The sequence below is a fragment of the Amblyraja radiata genome, chromosome 11 (genome assembly GCF_010909765.2).
Source record: "Amblyraja radiata isolate CabotCenter1 chromosome 11, sAmbRad1.1.pri, whole genome shotgun sequence".
Taxonomy (NCBI): Eukaryota; Metazoa; Chordata; class Chondrichthyes; order Rajiformes; family Rajidae; genus Amblyraja; species Amblyraja radiata.
Genome location: NC_045966.1, coordinates 64,136,177 through 64,148,676, shown reverse-complemented (window position 1 = coordinate 64,148,676; position 12,500 = coordinate 64,136,177). Strand labels below are relative to the sequence as shown.

At 48.3% G+C, this 12,500-nt stretch overlaps 1 pseudogene; it reads right to left on the bottom strand.

Annotated features, from left to right (window-relative positions):
- Positions 1 to 1,980: 1,980 nt before the first annotated feature.
- On the bottom strand, positions 1,981 to 4,398 carry LOC116978426 (annotated as a pseudogene).
- Between the last annotated feature and the right edge of the window lie 8,102 nt (positions 4,399 to 12,500).

Genomic DNA, 12,500 nt, shown 5'->3' with positions numbered 1-12,500 from the left:
TCTTCCTGCGCTCCAAGGAATAGAAACCCAGCCCACTCAACCTCTCCTTATAGCTCACAACTTCTAGTCCTGGAAACATCCTCGTATATCGTGTCTGAAACCTTTCAAGCTTGAACATGTCTTTCCTATAACATGGTGCCCAAAAATAGGGCACAATATTCTAAATGCGGTCCCACCAACGACTTATGCAACTGCAACATGACCTCCCAACTTCCATATACATTACTCTGACTGATAAAGATCAATGTGCCATAAGCCTGTTTGACTACCTTATCTAACAAAAACTCCACCTTTAAGGAACCGTGCACCTGCACCCCTAGAACCCTCTGCCCCACAACACTCCTCAGAGTCCTGCCATTTACTGTGTAGCTCTTTCCCTTGTTCGACGTCCCAAAATGCAACACCTCACACTTCTCAGTATTAAATTCTATCACCTTCCCTCTCCCCGTCTCCCCTCGTATAATCTATATATAGTTGAAATTCATATCCCATTGGCCAAAGTTATTTGACCATCCCGATTCCCTTCCTAAGTGCTTTGCTCCTTTTTGTATATTCCATCGGGACCCTGTCCCATCTCAACATCCTAAAACTTACTTGTATTTCATTTTGTGTTGGAATTGTAGATGGTTTATGCATGCAACCTATAATGTAGCTACCTCAATACCACTAACCACGCCTTGGTCATCTCAGTATAACTGTGATATCTTCCCCTTGCTCCTCCCTTGGTTCCAGTACGCCTGAAGACTAGATGCAGTCAGTACTGGGACGTGCTTCACATGTACCTTATAAATACTCAGTAAAGTTACAGTGTGTCAAACTTAACTTCTTTAGAGGAATGAACTACAATTGCTGGTTTACCACCGAAGATAGAAACATAGAAACATAGATAATAGGTGCAGGAGTAGGCCATTCGGCCCTTCGAGCCTGAACCGCCATTCAATGTGATCATGGCTGATCATCCAACTCAGTATCCTGTACCTGCATTCTCTCCATACCCCCTGATCCATTTAGCCGCAAGGGACACATCTAACTCCCTCCTAAATATAGCCAATTAACTGGCCTCAACTACCTTCTGTGGCAGAGAATTCCAGAGATTCGCCACTCTCTGTGTGAATTTTTTTTCCTCATCTCGGTCCTAAAAGATTTCCCCCTTATCCTTAAACTGTGACCCCTTGTTCTGGATAGACTCAAAATGCTGGAATAGACGCGGTCAGGGAGCAAATCTGGAGAAAATGAATATTTGCATGTTTCGATTCGAGGCCCTACTTCAGACTCATCAGTTTCCTTCAAGTGCTTTTTGTTTTTCACGTATACAGCGCGAAAAGAGTCCCGTCGGCTGGCCGACCGTGCGGCGACCAGCAGTTCCTCTACCTCAAAATTATCCTACACATTAGGGACAATTTGCAGACGCCAAATTAATCTGCGAACCTGTAAGACTTTGGAGTGTGTGAGCAAACCGGAGCACGCTGGGAAACCGGACGCGGTGACAGGGAGAACATACAAATTCCGTGCAGATAAGCACCAGTAGTCAGGATCGAACCCGTGTCTCTGGCGCTGTAAACACGAGCTGTACCACTGCGCCGCCGAGGTAGTTTCCTCTTTTCTTATTGACTGAATTTACCATCCAAGCTTCAGAAAAACCGCCATCCGTGTCCTTCATGTTCTGTGGAATACGCCAGAACGGAATTCCTACCACCTCCTCTTTAAATGATCCCTACATGTAGGATGAGGACTTACATAAGAACAGCTGCTCCCAAATTACTCTCCCACTTTTTGCCTAACAATGTTGTTATTTTCCATTCTCCGACTTCTCAAATAATCGACAAAACAATCGGTCCTTAAAATAATTTTATCATATAAGTATAATATCTATCAATATAATCTATTAAATCTGTATTAATTAAACTTTGAACTACTAAATTAATACATTTATTCTTCGTCTTCCCCCCTTCTCTCCATGTCGGTGGAATCCACGGTCACCTATTCGTAGTCCTTCTCCAGCGACGCCATGTCCTCCCGCGCGTCCTGGAACTCCAGCCCCTCTCCCACGTACCAGTGGACAAAGGCCGCTTGGCGTGCATCTTGTCGAACTGAGGTTTAGGCGGGCCCAGGCCATGGAGATGGCGGTGGTGTTGCTCAGCATGCAGAGGGCGCGTTGCACCTTGGCCAGGTCGCCCCCCGGCACCACCGTCGGGGGCTGGTAGTTGATGCCCACCTGCGGCCGCAAAACAAAATTGTTTTAATTCATTCTACCTGCTCAAAATGCTTGCATTGTCAGTATAGTACAGCGCCCTTAAATTGTACAAATGATCATGATTAATAGCTTACGATTCCGTTAAATAAATCTCTGGCTGTAATTATTCTCGGATTGCCATCAGAGCCGCAAGCTCCGATACAAGTGTGGTTAGAGTCATGAAGGTATGATGCTGTGCAGCAGGGAAGCGAGCTCTTCCAGCCATCTTGTCCATGCCCCACAGTTGGCATATTGGGCTCGTCTCATTTGCATGCACAAGGCATTTATCCTTCTAAACCATTCCTGTGCATCCTATGTTTTGCGAATTCTATCTATGCTTAAATGTGGCAAATGTAAGGGATTCTAGCTTTACCTGACAACTCGTTCCAGATGCGGATACCCTCTGAATAGATTAATTGTTCGGGAGGTCCTTCTTAAATATCTCATCTCTCGCCTCACGTAGAGGACATCCAGTATTGAGGTGTTAAGATGAGAGCACATCTTATCTATGTCCCTCGTGATCTTGCACACCAGGATAGTCCTGCCGCGCAGAATACTATGCCCGAAATGAAAAAGAGCCCTAGCCTATCTATCCTCTCCCAAAAACGCAAGGCCGCAAGGACAAGGACTGTGCGGATGAGACCTTCCTGCACCCTTTGCAAAATATTCACACCCGTCACAAGGGTGTGTGCGTGTCTCTTCGGGTACTGATATGATTTATTTGCTGAGTACAAATGGTGCCAAGGATGCATTCTGAGTCGTTGCATGTATGTTGGTATTCCAGCAGATGAGTTAGACTGCATGGGTGGGCATGGAAACGCGAGCGTTTTCACACACTCACCTTGAACCGGTCGGGCCAGTCCACGAACTGTATGGAGCGCTTGGTCTTGATGGTGGCGATGGAGGCGTGACGTCCTTGGGCCACACGTCCCCGCGGTACAGCATACAGCACGCCATGTACTTCCCCTGGCGAGGGTCGCACTTCACCAACTGGTTGGCCGGCTCGAAGCAGGCGTTGGTCAATTGGGCGACGGACAGTTCCTCGTGGTAAGCTTCTCTGCAGAAATAATTGGATGCATAGTTGACGAGCGGGATGTGGATGCGTGGGTAGGGAACAGGTTGGTTTGGAACTCTGTCAGGTCCACGTTGAGAGCGCCGTCGAACCGCAGCGAGGCGGTGATTGCGACACTAACTGTGCCATCAGGGCGGTTGAGGTTGGTATAGGTGGGTCGCTCGATGTCCAGGTTCTCGACAACACGTCGTAAATGGCCTCGTTGTCTCATCATGAGGGCGGGCAGTCGGAGGCTCCAGGGTGCAGTGGGTGACACTGCACACGTGCGTGTAGGGCTCGACACAGCGTGGAGATCTGCGGGCGCCGGGTAGACGAAAACTCAGCTTGGATTTCTTGCAGTATCGACGGAGAGTCTCTCCATGAGGCGGGAGGTGAAGCCCGAGCCGGTGCCGCAGCGCCGAAACTGTGGAAGATGAGGAAACCCCTGCAGTCCAGTGCACAGATCGGCCTGAGGGTGGAGAAGGACGAAAAGTCTCAATTTATGTGCCAACGTTTAAAGGGAAGGAGCGACACGAGAGGGTTATGGTGTTCTCTACAGCGCGGCGCAGAGCGAGATGGTCGGGTGAGTTATCTCAGTGATAACTAGAGCGGAGACAATGAGTATTTGGGAACACCGTGGCCGTCAGCACTCGCGAATACTGCAGTGGCAAACGGATTCATTGACGCTGTATGCACGCGGAACAATTTGCAGTTCCCTGAGCAACTACCAGTTTCGCGGATGGCGATCCAGGACGAGATGATCCACGATCTCCTTGCCGATGGAGGCAGTGGCCCCGGGGCGTAGTTATTGGCGGCGTCCTCCTTGCCGGGTGATGAGTCTGCTCGGTGGTAAGAGCTGCCGGTAGGTGCCGGTCCGCACCTCCTCTGTGTGGCGGCACAGAGAGGAATTTAACCAAATGCCACACACTGCCCCCTCTCCGCACGGGAAGGACTTATGAGAACGCCCAACATTCTCCTCACTCCGGCACTTACCGATCAACGTGGGCTCCAGGTCGATGAACACGGCCCTTGGTACGTGCTTGCCGCGCCCCTTCTCGCTGAAGAAGGGTTGAACGAAATCGTCGCCGCCGCTCGATGGTCGAGTCGCGGGCATCTGTCATCCGGTTGGATCCTGCCCGTGGCTTCCAGGCATCAAACTCCCAGCAAAGCGTTGCCATCTGGACGCCACCTGTCCGATGTGGATTGAAAGACACTCGCGCTGTTGGCGAGGTAAACAGGCGGTTGCAAAGAAATATTAGGCGAGAAGGTGGGGGCGTTTAATTACTGTTTGCTGGTGCAGGCCGCGTGATTACAGCATAATTCCTATGTGATCACCACTGGACATATTGCATAGCCGTTTGTCCGTCCTGATCGTTCATCGTCCCACGCCCCAAGATGACCACCTTCTCAGTTCCACCCAACATTGGCAATTCGCAGGACTTCTCCACGCTGCACTTTCGACGAATGTAACCCTCAAAATTCTTCGAAATTGCGTTCCTCGTTTCCCTGCCCAATATTTCCCTGCCCCCTATCGACCTCACCCCCGTCGCCGTCTCATTCCGCTCTAAGTTCCCAGTTGTTATCCACCACGTTCCCATTCTCGCGGGTGCGCTCTCCTCTCCCTTCCAGTGTCCGGTGTCTGTAGCTATCGTCTTCGCTTCTCTCCCCGTGGATCCGCTCGCCACGGGGAGACACGCGCGTCCCGCGGACATTCTCCCGCGCGCTGGACCATGTTGCTCCGCTCGCGTGGTTCTCGAGACTGTGACGCAATGCGGCGCCGGCTCCCGTATTTATACGGCCGCGAGATAGAACACTGTTGCGTTGGGCAAACGCGCGCGTTGGGCAATGAGAACAATGCCTGGTTGCCACAGGAAAACAAACATAGAAGGTTCGCAAGGCGGCACCGTCGCTGAATTGTGACGTAGTACACTGGACCTCTCAGTGACGCATCCATCGTCTGTCTTCACCTTCCAGATTCCATCTATCAATTACAGCTTGAATTAAAGTATCGACCACATGGCTCCAAATGATACTAGCGCCAACATATTTGACCTTCCTAACGCCATGGAATCAACTGGCCTGAATTAATTAGACTACTTTACCGGTTGACAAAATTGCTGCAGATCACAAGCGAATGTGATGTTAATCCCACGCATGCAAGAGATAACAGCATCTCAATTTCTCCTCCATTAATCACATTCATAATCCGGATCTCCGGTCTATCATCCCATTGTCTGACATCGAAATGTATTGATTTATTACCATCAAGTGTGCTGTGAAAAAATTTTGTTAGTGCGTACTAATCCAGGAGGTGACATCACTCCTCAGCATCTATGGTAGCGCAACAACGAAACAATAGCAAGGTGCAGAGTGTAGTGTTACATCTAGAGAATAAAGAGCTTTTTATTTCAAGCATGAGGACCACAGGAAGTTGTAGCACAGGGGAGGTCCTGCTGGGAGAAACGGTCCCTGAATCAGTGGTACGTTCTTTCATGCTTGGTACACGCTATCCCAACAGAAGTGAGAGAAGAAAAAAAAAGTGAATGACCGTGGCTTAAGGGATGGGAAGGTGGGAGCGGCTTGGTGTGGAAGGATTGTGACATTTCATGCAATTAGATTCCAATTGATAAATCACTGATTAATAAAGTCTGATTGAACATCTCGATTGATTGTCGAGATGTACTCTACAAATATGATGACGTACAATCCATCAAACCCCCGCTATCGTCCCAATGCTCGTTATGGCCCCTGTCCGCCTTAGGAACCACTCATTATAAAAAAATGACTTTGGCGCCCAGCAGCACCCTAAATAGAAGAAAATTCCGTGGCGTTCGCCGGGAGGTTGTTGCAGGTGTTTGTCTAGAAGGTTTGCAGGGAGTGGAGCATTGTAGACACTGACAAAACTCCGGGAACCTGCAATCTTGGCAAGGGCGTTGCTATCGCTCTGCGCAGGGAGATGGTAATACTTGAAGTCATTATGTAGGTTGTCCAGCACTGATCGTCTGTGACATGCTTGTTGCTGGGGGGGGGGGGGGAGGGCCCACTCGCTGGTTCTTAACAATAGATTATGAAATTTGGTTGCTATTGGGCAACTACAAGTGGACGAAATCATCTATAGTATACCAGGGCAAGGCAAAAACCCATGATATCTTTGGAAAAGCACTCTTGAATGAATGCATTGTTGGGCACTGTGGGTAAAGAACCCTGGAAGCATCACTAATGGGCTGTATCACCTGTCTATGTTATCCTTCACCTCCCTATCCTCCTCTGCGTTGGTCATACTGTGTTCTGAAGGCCATCATGGTGGCAGCACTGTTCTTTGTCAGGGCTGTTTCTATCAATCGCTGAGCCGATCCCCGTACGCAGGGAATGATACAACCTACTCATTTATTTCACAATTGCGATTACAAAATATATTTTAAACCAAACCATCCATAATCAAACCTCTAAGACACTATTCTCTAATTACTAAGCCACTAAATTATCAAATAACTATAGATACCAATCAGGAGCAGGTGCTTTAAGAACGTGGCGGTCGGGGCCAGCTGGGGTGGCATAACATCCTTCAAGGTCGGCAGAGGAGCTGGGTGAAGGAGAGTGAGTGCAGTGGACTGGCTGAGGAATTTAATTAGCACATCGGTAGTTAGCGAATGAGTCCATTTACCAGCTATATCAGCAAGGTTTGCTACTCGGGAGGCGGCTCTTGTCGAGGGGAAGTGCCTTTGTGAGCAAATGTATTTTTGGCGCGAGAGACTTCGGCGAGGCTGAGGGAGGAGACTATACGCAAAAGTTGGAGGTGCTACTGCAGTTGTAGCAGGTCCCTGGTAAGACCACGATCTGGAGTAATGTGTGCAGTTTTGGTCTCAGAATTAAAGAAGGACTCCTTGCTAGTGAGGCAGTGCAGCGTAGGTTCACGAAGTTATCCCCGGGTGGTGGGATGGTGGTGACCTGTCATAGAGGAAAGATTGGAAGATCTGAGCTTGTATTCACTGGAATTTAGATGAGAGGGAATGTTATAGAAACGTTACAATTATAAAAGGACTGGTGCAAGCTAGTTGCAGGAAAAATGTTCCCAATGTTGGGGGAGTCAGAACCAGGGTCACCACCCCGCACACAGTCTAAGAATAAAGGGGAGGCCATTTAAAACTGAGATGAGGAAAAAGAAATTCACACAGAGAGTTGTGAATCTGTGGAGTTCTCTGCCTCAGAAGGCAGTAAGTCAGAAGAAGGGTTTCAGCCCGAAATATTGCCCATTCTTCCTTCGTTCCATAGATGCTGGCCGCAACCCGCTGAGTTTCTCCAGCACTTTTGTCTACCTTCGATATTCAGCATCTGCAGTTCCCTTTAAAACACAGTAGATGCCAATTCACTGGATCAGTTTAGAAGAGTTAGATAGAGCTCTTGGGGCTAGTGAGATCAAGGGATAAGGGGAGAAGGCAGGCCTGGATGATCAGCCATGATCACAGTGGCGGTGCAGGCTTCAAGCCTTCCTGTTGTGCACCTATTTTCTATGTTTCTACTCCTTAGTGAGGAAACATTCCACCTTATGTGGTGCCCAGCTGTCGCAGAAATCCTACAGTGGACAGTGTGTATTCGCCTTTCTAAAACACCCTGGCTACGGACGTAACGCCGGGCAAGAGGAAACCGGCTCGGGCAGAGTCCTCTTCCGCCTGGCGCCATGACTCGCGGATGGCCAGCTTGGCCAGGTCGCAGTAGAACACCAACCAGGACATCTTCGGCGCTACCCTTCCCCAACGGCAAGATGTCCAAAGATGAGAATGGTGGGGGTGAAGTGCAGCTACAAGGCAAGGGAGCAGTCCTTTAGATATTGGAAAGGGGGGTTGAACACGCACTACACATCCATGTACACGTGGAACACACACTCTTCCATCCCACAAAAGTGGCCGGCAGGGGCACGCGAGTCTGTGAACCGCGAGAGAAAACATGTTGCAAGGGATTGCTCAGTGCATTACCCTCCACCCCAGGCCCCGACGTAGAGGGGGAGAAACTCCTACGTAGAGGGAGCGTGCCCACCCCACCGGGGGTGGGGGGTCCACTCGCGACCAAAAGAGGCAACACGACGCGACCGCGCACTTGTGTCTGGACTGTGGACAGGGCGAGGGTGCAGGGTGTGGAGGAGGAGCCGTGCAGGACACGCCTCCCTGCGTCTCGGAGGGAGATGAAGCGGTGGGAGGAAAGGTTGTGTGGGACCAGCTCCGCAGAGAGAGATTACGGGCGCCTGGGTCCAACGACATCTTCCGGCTGAGTGGGGGTTTGCTCAAAGCTCAGTATCCTAACGTTCGAGCCTCTCCGACACCCCCGAGTGGGGGGCGGGTTCAATGACCGGCCACTCTCATGACCGGGCCCAAAGTTGCCCTTTGCCGTCAGACGGGGGCCGCAATCGAATGGCTACCAAGTTCCAGTACTCTCAGCAGATCCGCGGTAGAAGCCGGGCAAGCTCTTCTGCAGGTAGTGGCATGGTTGATGTATCCACTTTCCTCCTTGAAGGCACTGCCTCTGGTGGCGCGGGGGGACAAAGGTGGTCAATCTGGAACCTTGTTCAGTTTCGTTGTGTTGAAGCTAAATTAAGGCGCATGTTGCAATCAAATAGCAATTGAGACAATGGTTGGAAGAAAGCCAAACTGTAAGAAAGACGACTGCGCCTCCTTTTCTAAGTAGTCGCCAGCCTTCACGTTCGGTGGCCAAAGTCTCGAACATGACCGCTTAAACATGGAGGTCCACATATCGGTTAATGACGACAAAAAAAAACATCCCGCCGTAGAAACGCATCTGAGGAGACCCGCCCAGCGCCCCAGCCGGGCGAAACTTTTGTCTCGCAGCTTCCTGCCGTTCACTCGCCAGGTCTCACAGCGGGACTCAGGTGGATTCCCAAGTAGAGGAGGTGTGTGGTGCCCTGTGAAAGACCTAATCTCTCCGGGAGGGAGTCCACCTGCCTAATGGCCCACCAATGAGTCCGGAACATTTCCCCCAGTGGTCCTGGCAGAGGAGGTCGGCCGAGAAGACTCGTGGCACTCACGCATCTACTGCAGGTCAGACGGGGTCGGTGACCATGAGGTGTCACGTCATCCGGCGGATACCGAGAGGACCTCTTCTATGTCCGGCTCGCGTAGAAGCCATGCCCGTCAAACTTCCTCCGAAGCAGACTAAGTGAATGCTCCACTGCAGATAGGCGTACAGTTGGCCTGTACAATGGGTTGCCCTGATGTAATTCCTCTGGGGCCCATCAAGAATCCTATCGTTTACTTTCAGCGAGGCACTCCATGGTGGTGTATAACGGCTGGATCCGGGCCATAAAGTGGGCGGTCCAAACCCAAACACCCGCAGAGTCCTCAGCAGATACTCGTGTTCCACCCTGTCGAAATGCCTTTCTCCTGGTCGAGGGAGGAGAAAGGCAGGTCGATACACCAGTCTCTCGAGGCTCATAGACAAGGTCCAGGACCAGATGGATATTGTCTGGATGGACCTGCCCGGGACCGTGTAAGGCTGGTCAGAGTGGATCACTGGACGAGCACTGGGCCAGACGGTTGGCCATTGTGCCCTCTGGCAAAGACCTTGTAATCGGTACAGAGCAGGGAGGCTCTGTCGCCCTGGTTTGGACTCGCCCAACTTGGGAACATTTTTCCTGCATCGAGCTGCCAGTCCTTTATAATTGTATATGTTTCTATAAGATCCCCTATTCCTCTAAAATCCAGTGTAAAAAGAGCAAGTCCTATACTTTTCAATCTTTCCTCATAATGACAGTCCCGCCATCCACAGGGATCAATCTCGTGAACCTACGCTGGCACTGCGATCCATGCACAAGAGGAGTCCCTCAAATTAGATTGGTAAACTTTTATTTTATTTATTAATTTTTTATTAGAAGGCATAGGCATATCATACTCCAAACCAATACAGACTTTGTTTAACGATTACATATTATAGTATCTCGGTTTCCGGGATCCCAGCTATCAAAGTAGGGCTGGTATCGTCTCATTTATCAATTACGTATTAACACTGGCTTCTAATTGTTTATTTATATTTATAGGTAGAAAGAGGAGGGGGGGGGAAAATTAGAAAAAAAAATAGAGTAAACTATTTTAGGAGTTTAGGAGCTGGGTCCGTAGGTTTAAAAACAACGTAACTATTCATCTAATCCTGGATTCAAGTTTCATCAGGCTCCTGCGCTGGACCAATCTACCCTCTTTATCAATAATCTATAAATGGAGACTCCATATTCTAGTAAAATATTCTGGTCGTCAGTACGACAATTCTAATTTCTGCGCAAATGTAAGGTCTCCCCGACATCACCATAATCCACATTTTGATGTGGGGGTTGTTGGGTTTTCGCACAATGTTAATATAATTTTTTTCCCCAATCTTATAACTATATCAAGGAAATGTATTTGGCTGTTTTAATTTTAGGAGGCATTGTTCTGATATTCCCAATATTATTAATTTAGGATCGGGATGCAATTGGATATTAACAACTTCGGAAATAATTTAAAATCTGCGTCCAGAAATTTTTAATTTTTATACAATTTGCAAAAGTATGGGTTAAATAACCACTGAATATTGACATTTGTCACAGAGAGGGGAGATATTAGGAAAAATTCTATTTGATTTGTTTTAGAATAATGCAGTCTAAGTAGTACTTTAAATTGTATTAAACAATGTCTGGGCATTTAAATGAGGCTTGATGTAGTGTTGTAGACTTTCACCCAAATATCTTTCGTTATAGGTTGAGCTAATTCATTTTCCCCATGCTTGTCAAACATAATTCGCGTCGACGAATCTCACTATCTAAAAGAGTATTATAAATGTGAGATATAATTTATCTGTATTAGGATGTTTATTTAAACATTCATCAAGAGTCTCTGGTTCTCTAATTCTGTATTCTTGTGTATGTGAGTTAACATAGAAACATAGAAAATAGGTGCAGGAGTAGGCCATTCGGCCCTTCGAGCCTGCACCGCCATTCAATATGATCATGGCTGATCATCCAACTCAGTATACCTGTACCGCCTTCTCTCCATACCCCCTGATCCCTTTAGCCACAAGGGCCACATCTAACTCCCTCTTAAATAGCCAATGAACCTGGCCACAAACTAGCTTCGTGTGCAGAAGAATCCAGAGATTCACCACTCTCTGTGTGAAAAATTTTTCCTCATCTCGGGTCCTAAAAGATTTCTCCCCCTTATCCTTAACTGTGACCCCTTGTTCTGGACTTCCCCAACATCGGGAACAATCTGCCTGCATCTAGCCTGTCCAAACCCTTAAGAATTTTGTAAGTTTCTATAAGATCCCCCCTCAATCTTCTAATTGTAGCGAGGTACAAGCCGAAGTCTATCCAGTCTTTCTTCATATGAAAGTCCATGACATCCCAGGAATCAGTCTGGTGAACCTTCTCTGTACTACGCCTCTATGGCAAGAAGTCTTTCCTCAGATTAGGAGACGCAAAACTGAACGCAATACTCACAGGTGTGGTGCTCACCAAGACCCTGTACAACTGCAGTAGAACCTCCCTGCTACTATACTCAAATCTTTTGCTATAATGCTAACTACATTCGCTTTCTCACTGCCTGCAGCACCTGCATGCCTACTTTTAATGACTGGTGTAGCCATGACACCCAGGTCTCGTTGCATCTCCCCTTTTCCTAATCGGCCACCATTCAGATAATAGTCTACTTTCCTGATTTTGCCACCCAAAGTGGATAACCTCACATTTATCCACATTATACGTGCATCTGCCATGCATTTGCCCACTCACCCAGCCTATCCAAGTCACCTTGCAGCCTCCTAGCATCCCCCTCACAGCTAACACTGCCCCCCAGCTATTGTTTCATCCGCAAACTTGTACTGTTGTCAATTCAATTCCCTCGTCAAATCATTAATATATATTGTAAATAGCTGGGGTCACAGCCTGAGCCTTGGGGGCGGTAGCTCACTCAAGTCACTGCCTGCCATTCTGAAAAGGACTCTAACTCCTACTCTTTGCTTAGTGTCTGCCAGCCAGTTCTCTATCCACATCAATATGGAAGCCCCTCAATACGTGTGCTTTAAGTATTAAGTATTACCCCCCTAAACATAATCTCTAAGTTGTAACTATCGAAAAAATGTATTTGAATGTAATCCATATTCTGTTGTAACTCCTGAAATGAAAGAAAAATACTGTTCTATAAAGATGTCCCACCATTTTCTTTCTTTTAAAATCCTTTT